Genomic DNA, 15,325 nt, shown 5'->3' with positions numbered 1-15,325 from the left:
GAAAGGTCTACCAAGAATAATAGGGCATGAAGGATTGCAATCTATGTCAAGAACGATAAAATCTACGGGCACATAGTTACTATTTGCAACAATAAGAACATAATTAATTCTTCCCATAGGTTTCTTAATGGTGGAATCCGCAAGGTGCAAGTTTAAAGAGCAATCATCAAAATCACGGAAACCTAGCAAATCGCACAAAGTTTTTGGAATCATGGAAACACTAGCACCCAAATCACACAAAGCATAGCATTCATGATTTTTAATCTTAATTTTAATAGTAGGTTCCCACTCGTCATAAAGTTTTCTAGGGATAGAGACTTCCAACTCAAGCTTTTCTTCATAAGATTGCATCAAAGCATCAACGATATGTTTGGTAAAAGCTTTATTTTGACTATAAGCATGAGGAGAATTTAGCACGGATTGCAACAAGGAAATACAATCTATCAAAGAGCAATTATCATAATTAAATTACTTGAAATCCAAGATAGTGGGTTTGTTAATATCTAGGGTTTTGTTCTCTTCAATCACACTTTTATCAATTTTAGCATCAAGATCTAAAAACTCCGAATTTTTGGAACGCCTTCTAGGTAAAGGTGGATCATATTCAGTCCCATCATTATCAAGATTCATATTGCAAAACAAAGATTTAATAGGGGACACATCAATAACTTTTAGATATTCATCTTTATTTGCATAGAAATTTGAAGAACACGCTTTCATAAAGCAATCTTTCTTAGCACGCATGCTAGCGGTTCTTTCTTTGCACTCATCAATGGAAATTCTCATGGCTTTAAGAGACTCATTGATATCATGCTTAGGAGGAATAGATCTAAGTTTTAAAGAATCAACATCAAGAGAAATTCTATCAACGTTCCTAGCCAATTCATCAACTTTAAGCAATTTCCCTTCAAGCAAAGCATTGAAATTCTTTTGTGAATTCATAAACTCTTTAACACTAGTCTCAAATTCAGAGCGCATCTTATTAAAATTTCCATTAGAGTTGTTGTAGGAATTTCCATAATTATTAGAGGAAATGCTAGGATAAGGCCTAGGATTAAAGTTTCCTCTATACGCGTTGTTACCAAAATTATTCCTACCAACAAAATTCACATCCATAGATTAGATTCATTATTATTCTCAATAAAAGTAGACAAAGGCATATCATTAGGATCAGAATAAACACTCTTACTAGCAAATAATTTCATAAGTTCATCCATCTTTCCACTCAAAACATTAATTTCTTCTATTGCATGCACTTTTTTATTAGTAGATCTTTCAGTGTGCCATTGAGAATAATTAACCATAATATTATCTAGGAGTTTAGTAGCTTCTCCTAAAGTGATCTCCATAAAAGTGCCTCCCGCGGTCGAATCTAAAAGATTTCTAGAAGCAAAATTCAATCTGGCATAAAATTTTTGTATAATCATCCACAAATTCAAACCATGAGTAGGGCAATTACGTATCATTAATTTCATCCTCTCCCAAGCTTGTGCAACATGTTCATGATCAAGTTGCTTAAAATCCATAATATCGTTTCTAAGAGAGATGATCTTAGCGGGAGGAAAATACTTAAGAGATAAAAGCATCTTTGCACTTCTTCCAAGAATCAATACTATTTTTAGGCAAAGACGAAAACCAAGCTTTAGCACGATCTCTAAGTGAAAAAGGAAATAGCTTCAATTTAACAATATCATTATCAACATCTTTCTTCTTTTGCATATCACACAAATCAACGAAGCAATTTAGATGAGTAGCGGCATCTTCACTAGGAAGGCCAGCGAATTGATCTTTCATGACAAGATTCAACAAAGCAGTATTGATTTCACAAGATTCAGTACCGGTAAGAGGAGCAATCGGAGTGCTAGGGAAATCATTATTGTTGGTACTGGTAAAGTCACATAATTTGGTATTATCTTGAGCCATCGTGACAAACAAGCAATCCAACACACGAGCAAACAACAAGCAAGCGAAAATGAGGCGAGCGTAAAAGAGAGGGCGAATAAAATGGCAAGGGTGAAGTGGGGGAGAGGAAAACGAGAGGCAAATGGCAAATAATGTAATGCAGGAGATAAGAGTTTGTGATGGGTACTTGGTATGTTTACTTTTGCGTAGACCTCCCCGGCAACGGTGCCAGAAATCCTTCTTGCTACCTCTTGAGCACTGCGTTGGTTTCCCTTGAAGAGGAAAGGGTGATGCAGCAAAGTAGCGTAAGTATTTCCCTCAGTTTTTGAGAACCAAGGTATCAATCCAGTAGGAGGCTACGCACGAGTCCCTCGCACCTACACAAAACAAATAAATCCTCGCAACCAACGCGATAAGGGGTTGTCAATCCCTACACGGTCACTTACGAGAGTGAGATCTGATAGATATGATAGGATAATATTTTTGGTATTTTTATGATAAAGATGCAAAGTAAAATAAAAGCAAAGTAAAAAGCAACGGAAATAACTAAGTGTTGGAAGATTAATATGATGAAGATAGACCCAGGGGCCATAGGTTTCACTAGTGGCTTCTCTCAAGAGTATAAGTATTTTACGGTGGGTGAACAAATTACTGTTGAGCAATTGATAGAATTGAGCATAGTTATGAGAATATCTAGGTATGATCATGTATATAGGCATCACGTCCGAGACAAGTAGACCGACTCCTGCCTGCATCTACTACTATTACTCCACACATCGACCGCTATCCAGCATGCATCTAGATTATTAGGTTCATAAGAATAGAGTAACGCCTTAAGCAAGATGACATGATGTAGAGGGATAAATTCATGCAATATGATAAAAACCCCATCTTGTTATCCTCGATGGCAACAATACAATACGTGCCTTGCTGCCCCTACTGTCACTGGGAAAGGACACCGCAAGATTGAACCCAAAGCTAAGCACTTCTCCCATTGCAAGAAAGATCAATCTAGTAGGCCAAACCAAACTGATAATTCGAAGAGACTTGCAAAGATAACCAATCATACATAAAAGAATTCAGAAGATTCAAATATTGTTCATAGATAAACTTGATCATAAACCCACAATTCATCGGTCTCAACAAACACACTGCAAAAGAAGATTACATCGAATAGATCTCCACGAGAGAGGGGGAGAACATTGTATTGAGATCCAAAAAGAGAGAAGAAGCCATCTAGCTACTAACTATGGACCCGAAGGTCTGAGGTAAACTACTCACACTTCATCGAAGAGGCTATGGTGTTGATGTATAAGCCCTCCGTGATCGATGCCCCTCCGGCGGAGCTCCAGAGCAGGCCCCAAGATGGGATCTCGTGGGTACAGAAGGTTGCGGCGGTGCAATTAGGTTTTTGGCTCCGTATCTGATCGTTTGGGGGTACGTAGGTATATATAGGAGGAAGGAGTACGTCGGTGGAGCAATGTGGGGCCCACGAGGGTGGAGGGCGCGCCTGGGGGGGGGGGTAGGCGCGCCCCCTACCTCGTGGCTTCCTCGAAGCTTCCTTGACTTAGGGTCCAAGTCTCCTGGATCATGTTCGTTTTCCAAAAATCACGTTCCCGAAGGTTTCATTCCGTTTGGACTCCGTTTGATATTCTTTTTCTGTGAAACTCTGAAATAGGCAAAAAACAGCAATTCTGGGCTGGGCCTCCGGTTAATAGGTTAGTCCCAAAAATAATATAAAAGTGAATAATAAAGCCCAATATTGTCCAAAACAGAAGATAATATAGCATGGAGCAATCAAAAATTATATATACGTTGGAGACGTATCAGGGACCGTGATGTCAGGAAACCAGGAGGAAGAAAAAAAAATAGAGGCACTTGCGTAAATACGGCTATGGCCCTAGTGGGTCCCTACTGTCATCCAGTCAAAATAAAGTCATCTCCTGAATCCTCATGTTCGCTGACCATGTTGACAATGCTCGGCGCGACGGCGAGCGCAACAACTCGAAGGACGACGGAGAGGGCCTCGCGAGCCCTACGGATGGTCTGATACAGCGTCCGCTACTCATTCAGGAAGCCAGGATCATCTGACACCTATGAGCACCTTCGAGAGACTGAGACGGCATGAAACGGTAAGGCCGCACTTGGGAGCTCTGGTTTATTTCACACATGTATTAAGATACAAGTGTAATTTACTCGTCATCAAAAACAATGCGTAAAATACAGGCGTAATGAAACCGAGGGCCCGAGGTCTGTAAGTAAAACCGGCGGGTTACGCGTGTAATTTGAGAGACCAGTGTATATTTTACTAGTCGAAATCGACCAACCAAGCGCTTCGCCCGAGACCATCTGCTTTTATTTACAAGCATCAATTTTACAAGCGGTTTTGGTTGGAAAACGACGATCCAATCATGGCCTAAGATGATGAGTTTGTCGGAAAATCATATGGTTTCACCTCTAACCTACCCAAGTTGTCGTATAGGCTATGAATGAAACATAAGACAATGAACTTCTTAAGCACAGAAACAACAGAAGAGGATGATCTTCTTAACATGCAAATCACGGGCATTAGTTCAACATGCAAAACAATATGAAGCATTATTCTCAGGAGGCACGGTGAACAGATCGTGATGCCGCATGCCACAACATTCCAAGCTCAACTTTGCAATCAAACTCACAAGGCCTGGCATTACATAGAAAACATTCAGAACAAACTCTTAAAATAGCTTACATAAGTCAACATTCATGTGACTATGCATCTCAGCAGAGTAAATATTTACTTCTGAACTGAAGACATGAATAGGAAAAAACGACCGACGTTGCTCACAGCAAAGGGCATCCCACTCAAAAATATCAAATGCATGTCTTCTGGCTAACATCAATGAGCAAAAATTGACAAGGTTTTCCAATTCCAATATATTAAACTAATGTCAACTTTGAAAAGCTTTTCCCATTCAAAATATGTAATGCCTATGATTGTGGGACGGGCAGGGTTTGTCATCAGTTTGTCATCTGATAGTCCGTGGCTCAAGGTGACGATGAATGATTAGATAACCATTCAATGTATTGTGCATGATGAAGTATTATGGAGCACACGAAACATCTGAACATTTTGTGCAGTTCCACTAAAATCAAGCTGAGCATCCCTGTGGATTTCGTATTTATATGCTGCTAGAAAACAAAGGCACATCAGCACACACATGAATATTGGCCCCAGTGTCAACCCACCAATCGGTGGACTAACAAACTGAAATTATGGTAATCAGATTACCATACCCAGATGCCCCATCATTGTTGCTTAGAGTGACATAGACAAACTTGGAGTCCTGTCCTGGCTTCTTGATACTTGTTTGGGCACTTGTTTACCCAGTGTTCCTCCGAACCACAAGTAAAGCAGCCATCTCTCTTTTAGTCTTTCTTCTTACCCTTCTTAATGGCCGACGCTGGCAGCACCATTCAAACATATAGTCCGGTGGCTCAAGGTGACGACGAATGATTAGAGAACCATTCGATGTATTGTGCATGATGAAGTATTATGGAGGACACAAACAATCTGAACATTTTGTGCAGTTCCACTAAAATCAAGCTGAGCATCCCTGTGGATATTGTATTTATATGCTGCAAGAAAACAAAGACACAGCAGCACACACATGAATATTGGCCCCAGTGTCAACCCACCAATCGGTGGACTAACAAACTGAAAGTACGGTAAACAGATTACCATACCCAGATGCCCCATCATTGTTGATTAGAATGACATTGACAGATTTGGAGTCCTGTCCTGGCTTCTTGTACTTGTTTGGGCACTTTTTGCCCAGTGCACTCCACGTGTTGTAGAGTTTCCTATGCTCTCTGCAGACTATTCATGTCACCAGCGTCTGCTAATACTCTGTAAAGCTTCTCGATCATTCCTTGTGTAATATAGCACAAACAATGACTGCTTCTTTCTGCAAAGTCGTAAGACCAACTGGACCCACTAATGCAGCAGTTTGCCTTAGACACATTGGCTCCTTTTGTGCAGTTCAACTAAAATCAAAGTTGGAATAAAACCGAGCTTTAATTTTGATATCCCTGTAAGCAACGAGAGGTATAAGGGAAACGATGATGACTTATACTCCCAGAAGAAAAACATCTACTGATCTACCTTATCTTAATGGGAAACAAAGCAGGAGAGTAGCAATTCTCAATCAGTGTGATTCATTCATATTAACCGAGACATTATCTTAACAATGCTGCCATGGTGGGTGCACGGCGGATGCCATGGGATGGCTAAAGATAGGAGGAGGCTCGAGGGCATTGGTGGGCTCCAGTGGCGAGGTCGGCATGAGCGAGCGCGGGACGCAAGACATACCCAGGTTCGGGGCTCTCCGGAGAGATAACACCCCTAGTCCTGCCGAGTGTGGTTTATACGTAATAGTACAGAGTTGCTCCAAGAGCTGTGTGGAGGAAGAAGGAGGTTGGGCCAAGGCTTAGGCTGCTCCCTCTCCTCGGGTGTTCTTTGCTGGGTGTGTGGTGTTGCTTGTGTGAATGAGTGAGTTGCCCGTATGCATGAGGGCTCCTGGGGGTGTTATAGGTCAACCCCCCAGGGGTACAATGGTAATGTTACAAGGCCGTAGGGCCGGGTCGTCAGTGTCCAGGGAACCCGGCGCTGGGAACCGCCGGGTACCAGGTCTCGCCGGGTTCTCCGGGCGCGGGCCCCATGCGCCCAGGGGTACTATGCGCCGTCTTGTCGACCGTCAGGGCGTGGCCGAGTCGATCCACAGTGGTGCTCCGTCAGGTCACCGCTTGCTGGCATCATAGGTGACGTCTGGGGCACTATTGCCACGCCAGCGCTGGTCAACGGGTAGGTGGGGGGCATTGTTGCCTCGTCCGGCTGACGAGAGGCATGGGCGGGGCACTGTCACTACAAGAAATATGTCAACTAGTGACCTTCTGGCAGTGACCCTGGAAGAATTGGTCATAGATCTATGACCATTTGAGACCAATTGGTCAAAAGCTGTTCGGGGGACTCCAAACACTAAACTATAACGACCATTTTGGTGAGAAAGGTCGTAATTTCCTTCCACAAAATGGTCATAAAGCAGATTGCACTGGTCCGCTGCCTTATTTCTAGCTGATCATGACCAATATAGATGGTCATAACCTTGTAAATTGTGGTGGGTTGCTATGACTAGGCGCCACCTCATCAGTTTTGCCTATGTGTCATGTCCATGTGGCAGTTTTTGCCCTAGGTTGTGAAGCAACCTATATTTCTGTCATTCCCAAAATTCCCAAAAAAATCTCATAAATTCTTTGGGTCATATCCTCGTCAAATATGTAAAAAAACCTTCCTTGCCTAGTTCAAAAATAATTCAAAAATATTCATTTTCCTATTCTGTTCAGAAAAAACACTTTGTGAAGGAAGTACCACTTTGGCATGTCCAAATGGTATCCATTTTCTACAATGCTTTCCTATGCCCAAATAACCATCCTCCACCAAATGCCAGCTCAATCCATTCATTATTTTGAGCCCAGCTTCAACATTCGTATTTATGTCCAGTGTGGTACTTTGCAAAGAAAGTACCACCTAGGCTCCTCCTTTTGAGCTGAAAATTTGTGAAGACGGTCTTCTTAGTAACTGATCATCCTCAGCCAAAACTCACGCCCATTAGCCATGTGCATTTCCCGTACCGCTAATCAAACACTTGGCTGCTTATTCATGTTTGAGCATCGATCAGTCTCCTCGTGAGGATATTATGTTGTGATTTTCTTCCTAGCACCTACCTGGGGAGTGCCCAACCCACTAGACATGCCTAGGCCGCCTAGAACACATGGCAACGCTACGGTCACGCGGTGACCACGCGGCGGGCATGCGAGTTTACGCGCTCTAGAGTTGGGGCCCTCGGCCACCGTTCAAACCTCGACGTATCGCCACCAAACCATGTATTTATGATTAAATAGGTACTTATGTAACTAGAAATGATTTTTGGAAAAAATAAAGAGCAAACTATGAGGCACCTACAGTTCAAATTTGACCCGCTCCCTACTGAATCGGCGGGAATTTGTCTTTTTCACCAGAGGTGGATCAAAACTTTTGACACCCAACCATTTTGTCAATTGTGCATTATATATGTCCTAATATTTTATAAAATTGATTAGGTCCAATTTTGCAACAAATATATGGTAGGTCCTTCACAAAAAAACTCATTTTTGGTAATCGAAAAAATGGAAAATGAATTTTTCGTCCAAAGAAAATGAAAACTTCCTTAGGCAATATTGTTTGTCATTCCAAGATGCACCCATGTGCACGATATGAGGTCATTTGAACTAACTATGCCATGAATTGGGCCATAAGATTGATCATTTGGCTTGAAAGCCATGAATCTTCACACATGATAGCTCATTTCTAAAAACACTTTTTTAAATAATTACCATATTACAAGTTTATTATTTTTTCTGGAAACTTGGTCACATATAATGACACAATGCGGAGGTTTTCCAATTTTTTGATTTTTTTGAATTTTTATGCCTGTTTCAAAATGCGGTCAAAACGGCGGGCTTGGCCGTTCCTAGCTAGTTGTTGAATCTTGGAGACCTTTTGATGTTTCTCTGATTAAATAGATACTTATGTACCTAGAAATGATTTTTGGAAAAAAATAAAGAGCAAATTACGAGGTAGCTATAGTTCAAATTTGACCCGCTTCCAACTGAATCGGCGGAAAATTGTCTTTTTCACGAGAGTTGGATCAAAACTTTTTACACCCAACCATTTGGTAAATTGTGCATTAAATATGTCCTACTATTTTATAAAATTGATTTGGTCCAATTTTGCAACAAATATATGGTAGGTCCTTCACAAAAAAAACTCATTTCGGGCACTCGGAAAATGGAAAATGAATTTTCCGTGCAAAGAAAATGAAAACTCCCTTAGGAAACATTGTTTGGAATTCCAAGATGCACCCTTTTGCACAATATGAGATCATTTGAACAAACTATGCCATGAATGTGGCCATAAGATTGATCATTTGTCTTGAAAGCCATGAATCTTCACGCATGATAGCTCATTTCTGAGAACACTTTTTAAAAATAATTGTCGTATTACAAGTTTATTATTTTTCCTGGAAACTTGGTCACATATCATGACACGATGCGAAGGTTTTCCAATGTTTTGAAATTTTTATGCCCGTTTCAAAATGCGGTCAAAACGGCGGGCTTGACCGTTCCTAGCTAGTGGTTGAATCTTGAATTTTTTTTTATCTTTCTCTGATTAAATAGATACTTATGTACCTAGAAATGATTTTTTGAAAAAATAAATAGCAAACTATGAGGCAGCTACAGTTCAAATTTGACCCGCTTCCTACTGAATAGGCGGAAATTTGTCTTTTTCACCAGAGGTGGATCAAGGCTTTCGACACCCAACCATTGTGTCAATTGTGCATTAAACATGGCATAGTATTTTATAAAATTGATTTGGTCCATTTTTGCAACAATTATTTGGTAGTTCCTTCATAAAAAAACCTCACTCCGGGCACTCAAAAAATGGAAAATGAATTTTCCGTGCAAAGAAAATGAAAACTCCCTTAGGCAACATTGTTTGCCATTCCAATATGCACCCTTGTGCACAATATGAGATCATTTGAACAAACTATACCATGAATGTGGCCATAAGATTGATCATTTGACTTGAAAGCCATGAATCTTCACACATGATAGCTCATTTCCGAGAACACTTTTTTAAAAGAATTGCCATATTACAAGTTTATTATTTTTCCTGGTAACTTAGTCACATATAATGACACAATGCGAAGGTTTTCCAATTTTTTGATTTTTTTTGAATTTTTTATGCCCGTTTCAAAATGTGGTCAAAACGGCGGGAATGACCGTTCCTAGCTAGTAGTTGAATCTTCGAATTTTTTTGATGCTTGTTTGATTAAATAGATACTTATGTACCAAAAAATGATTTTTGGAAAAAATAAATAACAAACTATAAGGTAGCTGCAGTTCAAATTTGACCCGTTTCCATCTGGATTGGCGGAAATTTGTCTTTTTCATGAGAGGTGAATCAAAACTTTTGACACCCAAGTATTTGGTCAATTATACATTAAGTATGTTCTAATATTTTAGAAAATTGATTTGGTCTAATTTTGCGACAAATATATTGTAGGTCCTTCACAAAAAAATCATTTTCGGCACTTGAAAAATGGAAAATAAATTTTTAATCAACCATGACCAATTTTTTAGTCAACTATGACCAATTTAAATGGTCATGACATCGTACCCGTGTACTGCATTTTGATTGGTCTGTGGGCATTTCACGCGGATCATGGATCGAACACCATCGGATGCTCGCGGATCCAACGACAGTCCTCACCCCAAGCCCACCTAAGCCGAAACCCTAGTCCTCGTGGATATTTTCCTTCCACCCCCGCCTCCTTTCTTTCTCCCTCCCTCCCTCCCGCGACCCCCGACCCCAACCCCTTCCTCCCGCGACCTCCTCTCCCCCTATCCCATCGGCCGGCGCGACCTCCGCTCCACCAGGCTTGCCAGCGACCTGCTACCCCACAGCTGGCGCGCGACAGATCCAACCCAGCAGCAGCTCAGGTCCCGCGGCCATGGCAGGGGGAGCCCGAAACCCTACCCCGTGGCGGCTAGGGTTTCAGTCGGCTCCAACTCCGGCGGTGCTCTACCTCCGACGACTCCCGAGCCCTCAAGCGATGGTGCGCCGACCGACCGACCAATCTCCATGCCTTCCCTTGCTTGGTTCTTCTTTCGATTTGGATTTACGGTTCTTGATTCTTCTTGTGTGGTGCGTGGTGCAGGTGCTCCAGAACGACATCGACCTGCTCAACCCGCCGAAGGAGCTCGAGAAGCTCAAGCACAAGAAGAAGCACCTCGTCCAGTCCCCCAACTCCTTCTTCATGGTAAGCAATTCCCCTTCCCTTCAAATCTTCTCTCTCCTTTTCAGCACCATTCTTACCGGTGTTTGTTTAGGTTGTTCCCTAATTAGATGACGCCGGTATCAGATTAGATCCCATCCTATTCAAACGTGATTCCGCTGGATGTGCGCCGTGATTTTTCATCCGATTTGGAATTTTGCTTCGGTAGGCTGTTGGTGTAGCTGAGTGATGGTGCCTGTTACCACGGGTTCGTGGTAGATTATGTGGCTGATCGTTATTATCCGTGATTAATCTTGAAGCATGTGTTGTTAGTTCTGTCAATTATCTATTGTATTCCCTTGCAGTTATGTCAACCTGGATCGCCACATGTTCTAGGTATCCGAAAATCTGTATGCCAGAACCAATTTGTGACTGAACTCTATAGTGTTGTTCTGGTCTGAGTTGTTTCTGTGGGTCCAGCAAATCATATCTCCTATATGAAACAAATCATTTTTGTGGTTCTTGGATCCATCGGCCGGCCTGAGCTGGCCGGCCAAGTATGATACTTTAAGAATCCGTGTGATGCACAATAATTTAGAGTGTCCGCTGGTGACAGATAGATCAGTTCTTGTCCTAGTTAGTAAAACTTATGGAAAATATTTGCATGTTATTAGGTGTTTTGTACTGTCAGACTGCTGTAATTTTAGAATTGTGCATGTCAGGTGAGCTTGGGCTCCTTTCTATGTACAGTATAATTTTGTGACCCAGAACTACCACATATCTGGTGGCGCCAGATGTTTCAACTGTTTTATTGTTATAAATTTGTGCTCTGCATGCAGAACTTATAAGAAAGTGTTCCAATTCTTATCTGTCAATTTGTTTTGCAGATTATGTACTGAACTGTTAATTTGTTGTGAAAGTTTCTATACTGCAACGTTTTATTTCTTTGAGGGAAAATGTCTCACAACTTGTGATGTACCCAGGCTGCAGTCTTCCACTATGGATCAATAAGCTTGATTGCCGAGCCTTGCCGGACAGCGCATCTGCACGCCATGAAGGTTGCCAAAGAGGCCGGCGCGCTTCTCTCGTATGACCCGAACCTGAGGGAGGCATTGTGGCCATCCCTTGAGGAGGCTCGCACTAAGATCTTGAGCATCTGGGACCAGGCAGACATTGTCAAGGTCAGCGAGGTCGAGCTCAAGGACACAACGGCAGCAGCAGCAGCAAGGTTCGCCCCGCCTCTCGATTTCATCTTCTTCCACTCCATTGCCTGCTGATGCTCGTGGACTCCTTCTTCTACAACTTCTCATCATCTCCAATTGATGTGTGCTCGTATTGTGTCAAGGAAAGTAATTCAAGGCCATGGGAGCTGCTTCTAGTGTAGGACGTGCTGGACCTGCTGCTGCTGCCGGTTGTGTTACCCGACCAAGTCCCCAAGCTGCATCCTGCTGCTCCTGCCCCGGCCGTCCTCAACTTGCTCCTGGACAGCTACCGCAGGTGAGACAATTGCCTCCAGCTACTGCAGGTAGAACTACTATGTTGTTTGGTTGTGGCAGCAACTGTTGTAGGTTGGGTGAAATCTTAGTTTGCCTGCCTTCAGATAATGAGATGGATATAGCGCATAACATTGCTTCAGACATTTGCAATACATCTCTTAATTTAACATCCATTGGAATAAATTAGATGGGAATATATATGTGGTTTCATAAGCTGGTGCTGCTAGTTGTTATGGGAATATATTCAGCTTCAATGCTAGTTTGTACAAGATTTTTGTTTGCTAGGAAACATGGACATATATTCAGCTTTAATGCTAGTTGTATTGTTAGCACATCCATATGTGCAAGAAAAGGGTTCAGACAGAGAGGGGTACCTGTTTATCATGATTTTTGCACCAGTTTATCATCTTGGTCTCCTGTATTGTACTTCGAAGTTTATCATGTTCTGAAGCTGACCCTTCAAATTGGGTTGCAGAGGAGGTATGGCTGCCGCGCAATGATGCTGGAGACTGTTGCCGCAGTGCTGGGGATGGAGACAGATTGCATTGGAAATATTCTGTTATTCCTTGCCTAATGTTCTTGTTGCTGATAATAGGGCATGTAGATAGCAAGTTATTTTCCTAGTGGTTACTTATGCTTATTGTGTATCACATTTAAAAAGAAAATGCACAATGTGCTTGTTTGATCTTTTTTATGCTTATGTATGCTTGATCAGGGTAGTTCTTTTTTAATTTGATGACAATGAACCAATATAACCAGTCATCAGTAGCTAGTGTGCATTGCCAAGTACAACAGTTCTACATTGTATGGAATCATCTATAGATTTTATTTATCGATATGGGTTAACTCATCCTTATTTATCGATCCTCTCTTTTAATTAATAATGTATGCATGCCTTGTATGTTCTGTGTTCTTTACTATACTGTTTTGTCCTCGGGCAATTAAACATTGTATCTGTTTTTATTGTGATATGCAACTCTTCAAAAAAAGAAACTGTATTATGGAATTACTCATCTGCATGGAATTTCTATGTATTCTGGTAGTTTATTTTTGATACTGGATTGCTGTATCCCAATTTGCGTGGGAGCCGAAGCTTGATTTGTTCCTGTTTCTGTTTCAGTACTAGTACAATGTAATGATTTTGTGCTTTCATGAAGTATTTTGTGCTATTCTTTATCTGTCGGGCAATTTAGAAGACCTGTAGAGCATTTAACTAGAAAGTTGACTTTGCATGTGCAACTATGCTTGCTTAGAGCAGCCCTTGACTGGTTACATTATTGTGATGGACCGTGATGTTCTTAGTTGTGTTACCGTATGTGTTCCGTGTTGTTTGCACTTGTTAGCCAAATCATTGCACACGCAGTGTTAAGGCGATGTTGTAAAATTCCTGTTTGTACAATGTATCTGCTACATGTTGTTTTCATCTTGATAGCTAGCAGCCTAGTACCATGAACTTTGATTGTAAAATCTCTATATGTGGTAAAATTAATTGGGTCAGTCTCGAATTTGTTGTGAATTGTAAGATGCTTCAAGTAAATGTTTTTTTCCTACTCACGTGTAGGCGGTCAGGCGAGACAACAAGTAGAGGTTCAGTCTGTTGGAGGAGTGTGGCGAGCTGCTGATTTGGGCTAACCAGGGGCACACTGTGGCAGTATGTTTTCTGCCTGAACTCCCATGCACTAATGTATTCTGTTTTTACAAGTAAGATTTAAGATGTGTTTATACTCTTCATGATCATCTGCCATGTAGTAATCGTTATTTTTTGTGACTTCGAAAAGCATTGTACTAATTGAATTTGTGTTATCATTCTGAAGAACTTGTCCTTTTTATTGAATGGTCTCTTCATAATATATTTGCTCCAGTTTTCTGATGATTCTTTGCTGATTCATGTAACAGGGCGTCCTGACTATGAGCAGGAGCAGGTGCATGTGCGCCTGTTTGTAATGCTAACGAAGGAGCTCCATCCTGAAGAATATAGTGCTTGTAGAGCTTGTAAATTAGTTACTCCACTTGTAGAGTTATTTGTAGAGCAGGAGCACCATTGTATTGCGCGTTATTTGTAGAGCAGGAGCTCCATATAGAATCTGGCTCTATACTGAATCTGGCTGTTGTTATTTGAAGTATTATATGTGTTTTTGTCAGTGCCAATTTAAATATTGGTTATTTATTTACTGTCAAAATGAAATGAGGAATATGACCCTGACAAGTTGGACCCACTTGCTAGAAACCTGACAACTTGGACCCACTTATGAGAACATGATAACTAGGATCCATCTGACTAGTGGACCCATGATACATATAAAAAAACAAACTGTTGAGATAAAACAGAAATACTTGAACTGCTCAGCCAAAATGGCCATGGCCCAAATATAAAAAGGTTGCGATGTTGGGCTTGGCCCATGAAGCTAACAAAAATTGACAGAAAAAATACACTAAATTGGCTGAATTAATGGGCTTGGCCCATATAAACACCCAATTGGACCGGGCCGATTCTAATTTTTGACCTTTTCAATTGGTCGCAATTTTCCACGTCAGATTACCACGTCGGATCCGACGTGGCCTGGGCAGACAGCCAGTGACCAAAACCAAAGGTCATGGGTTCAACGACCTTCTGTTTTGGTTGTAAACGTCTACGACCTTCTCACAGAGAAGGTTGTTAATTTTAGTTTACGACTGCCAGCTTTTGACCATCTGTTTTTGGTCAAAAAAAGGTCACAAATGAAAATCAATGACCTTTCAGGGACCAATTGTGAGGGTCACAAGTTGACATATTTCTTGTAGTGTGTGGCTTCGGTCATCAGTTGATGGAGACTCGTCCCATCGTACGGCCGGGATGGGATGGGCGCTGACCCTCGGCCTGGTTTGGAGAGCACGCCAGGGGCGGGGCTGGCTTGCTGGAGAAGTCTTGAGCTTGGTTGTTGGGGCTGAGTCGAGGAGTCCGGCCAGGTTGCAGACCCCGCCAGGTCGCAAGGCCTGGCCGGGTCGAGCGACCCGGCCAAGGGTGAGCCGGACCGAGGGGCGGTGCTGGCCCCGTCATTTTTGAAAAGGATCCGGGTTCCGTTGCCTGCCTGG

The 15,325-nt window shown here is 41.8% G+C and overlaps 1 long non-coding RNA gene across 1 annotated transcript; it reads left to right on the top strand.

Moving 5' to 3' along the window:
• The first annotated feature begins 11,743 nt into the window (after positions 1 to 11,743).
• Positions 11,744 to 13,103, top strand: LOC120968136 (uncharacterized). The gene is made up of 2 exons (XR_005762315.3): positions 11,744 to 12,254; positions 12,729 to 13,103. It is a non-coding gene; the product is annotated as an uncharacterized lncRNA (long non-coding RNA).
• Positions 13,104 to 15,325: the final 2,222 nt, after the last annotated feature.

This window comes from Aegilops tauschii, chromosome 1 (genome assembly GCF_002575655.3).
Source record: "Aegilops tauschii subsp. strangulata cultivar AL8/78 chromosome 1, Aet v6.0, whole genome shotgun sequence".
Lineage (NCBI taxonomy): Eukaryota > Viridiplantae > Streptophyta > Magnoliopsida > Poales > Poaceae > Aegilops > Aegilops tauschii.
This window is presented reverse-complemented; position numbering and strand designations above follow the sequence as displayed.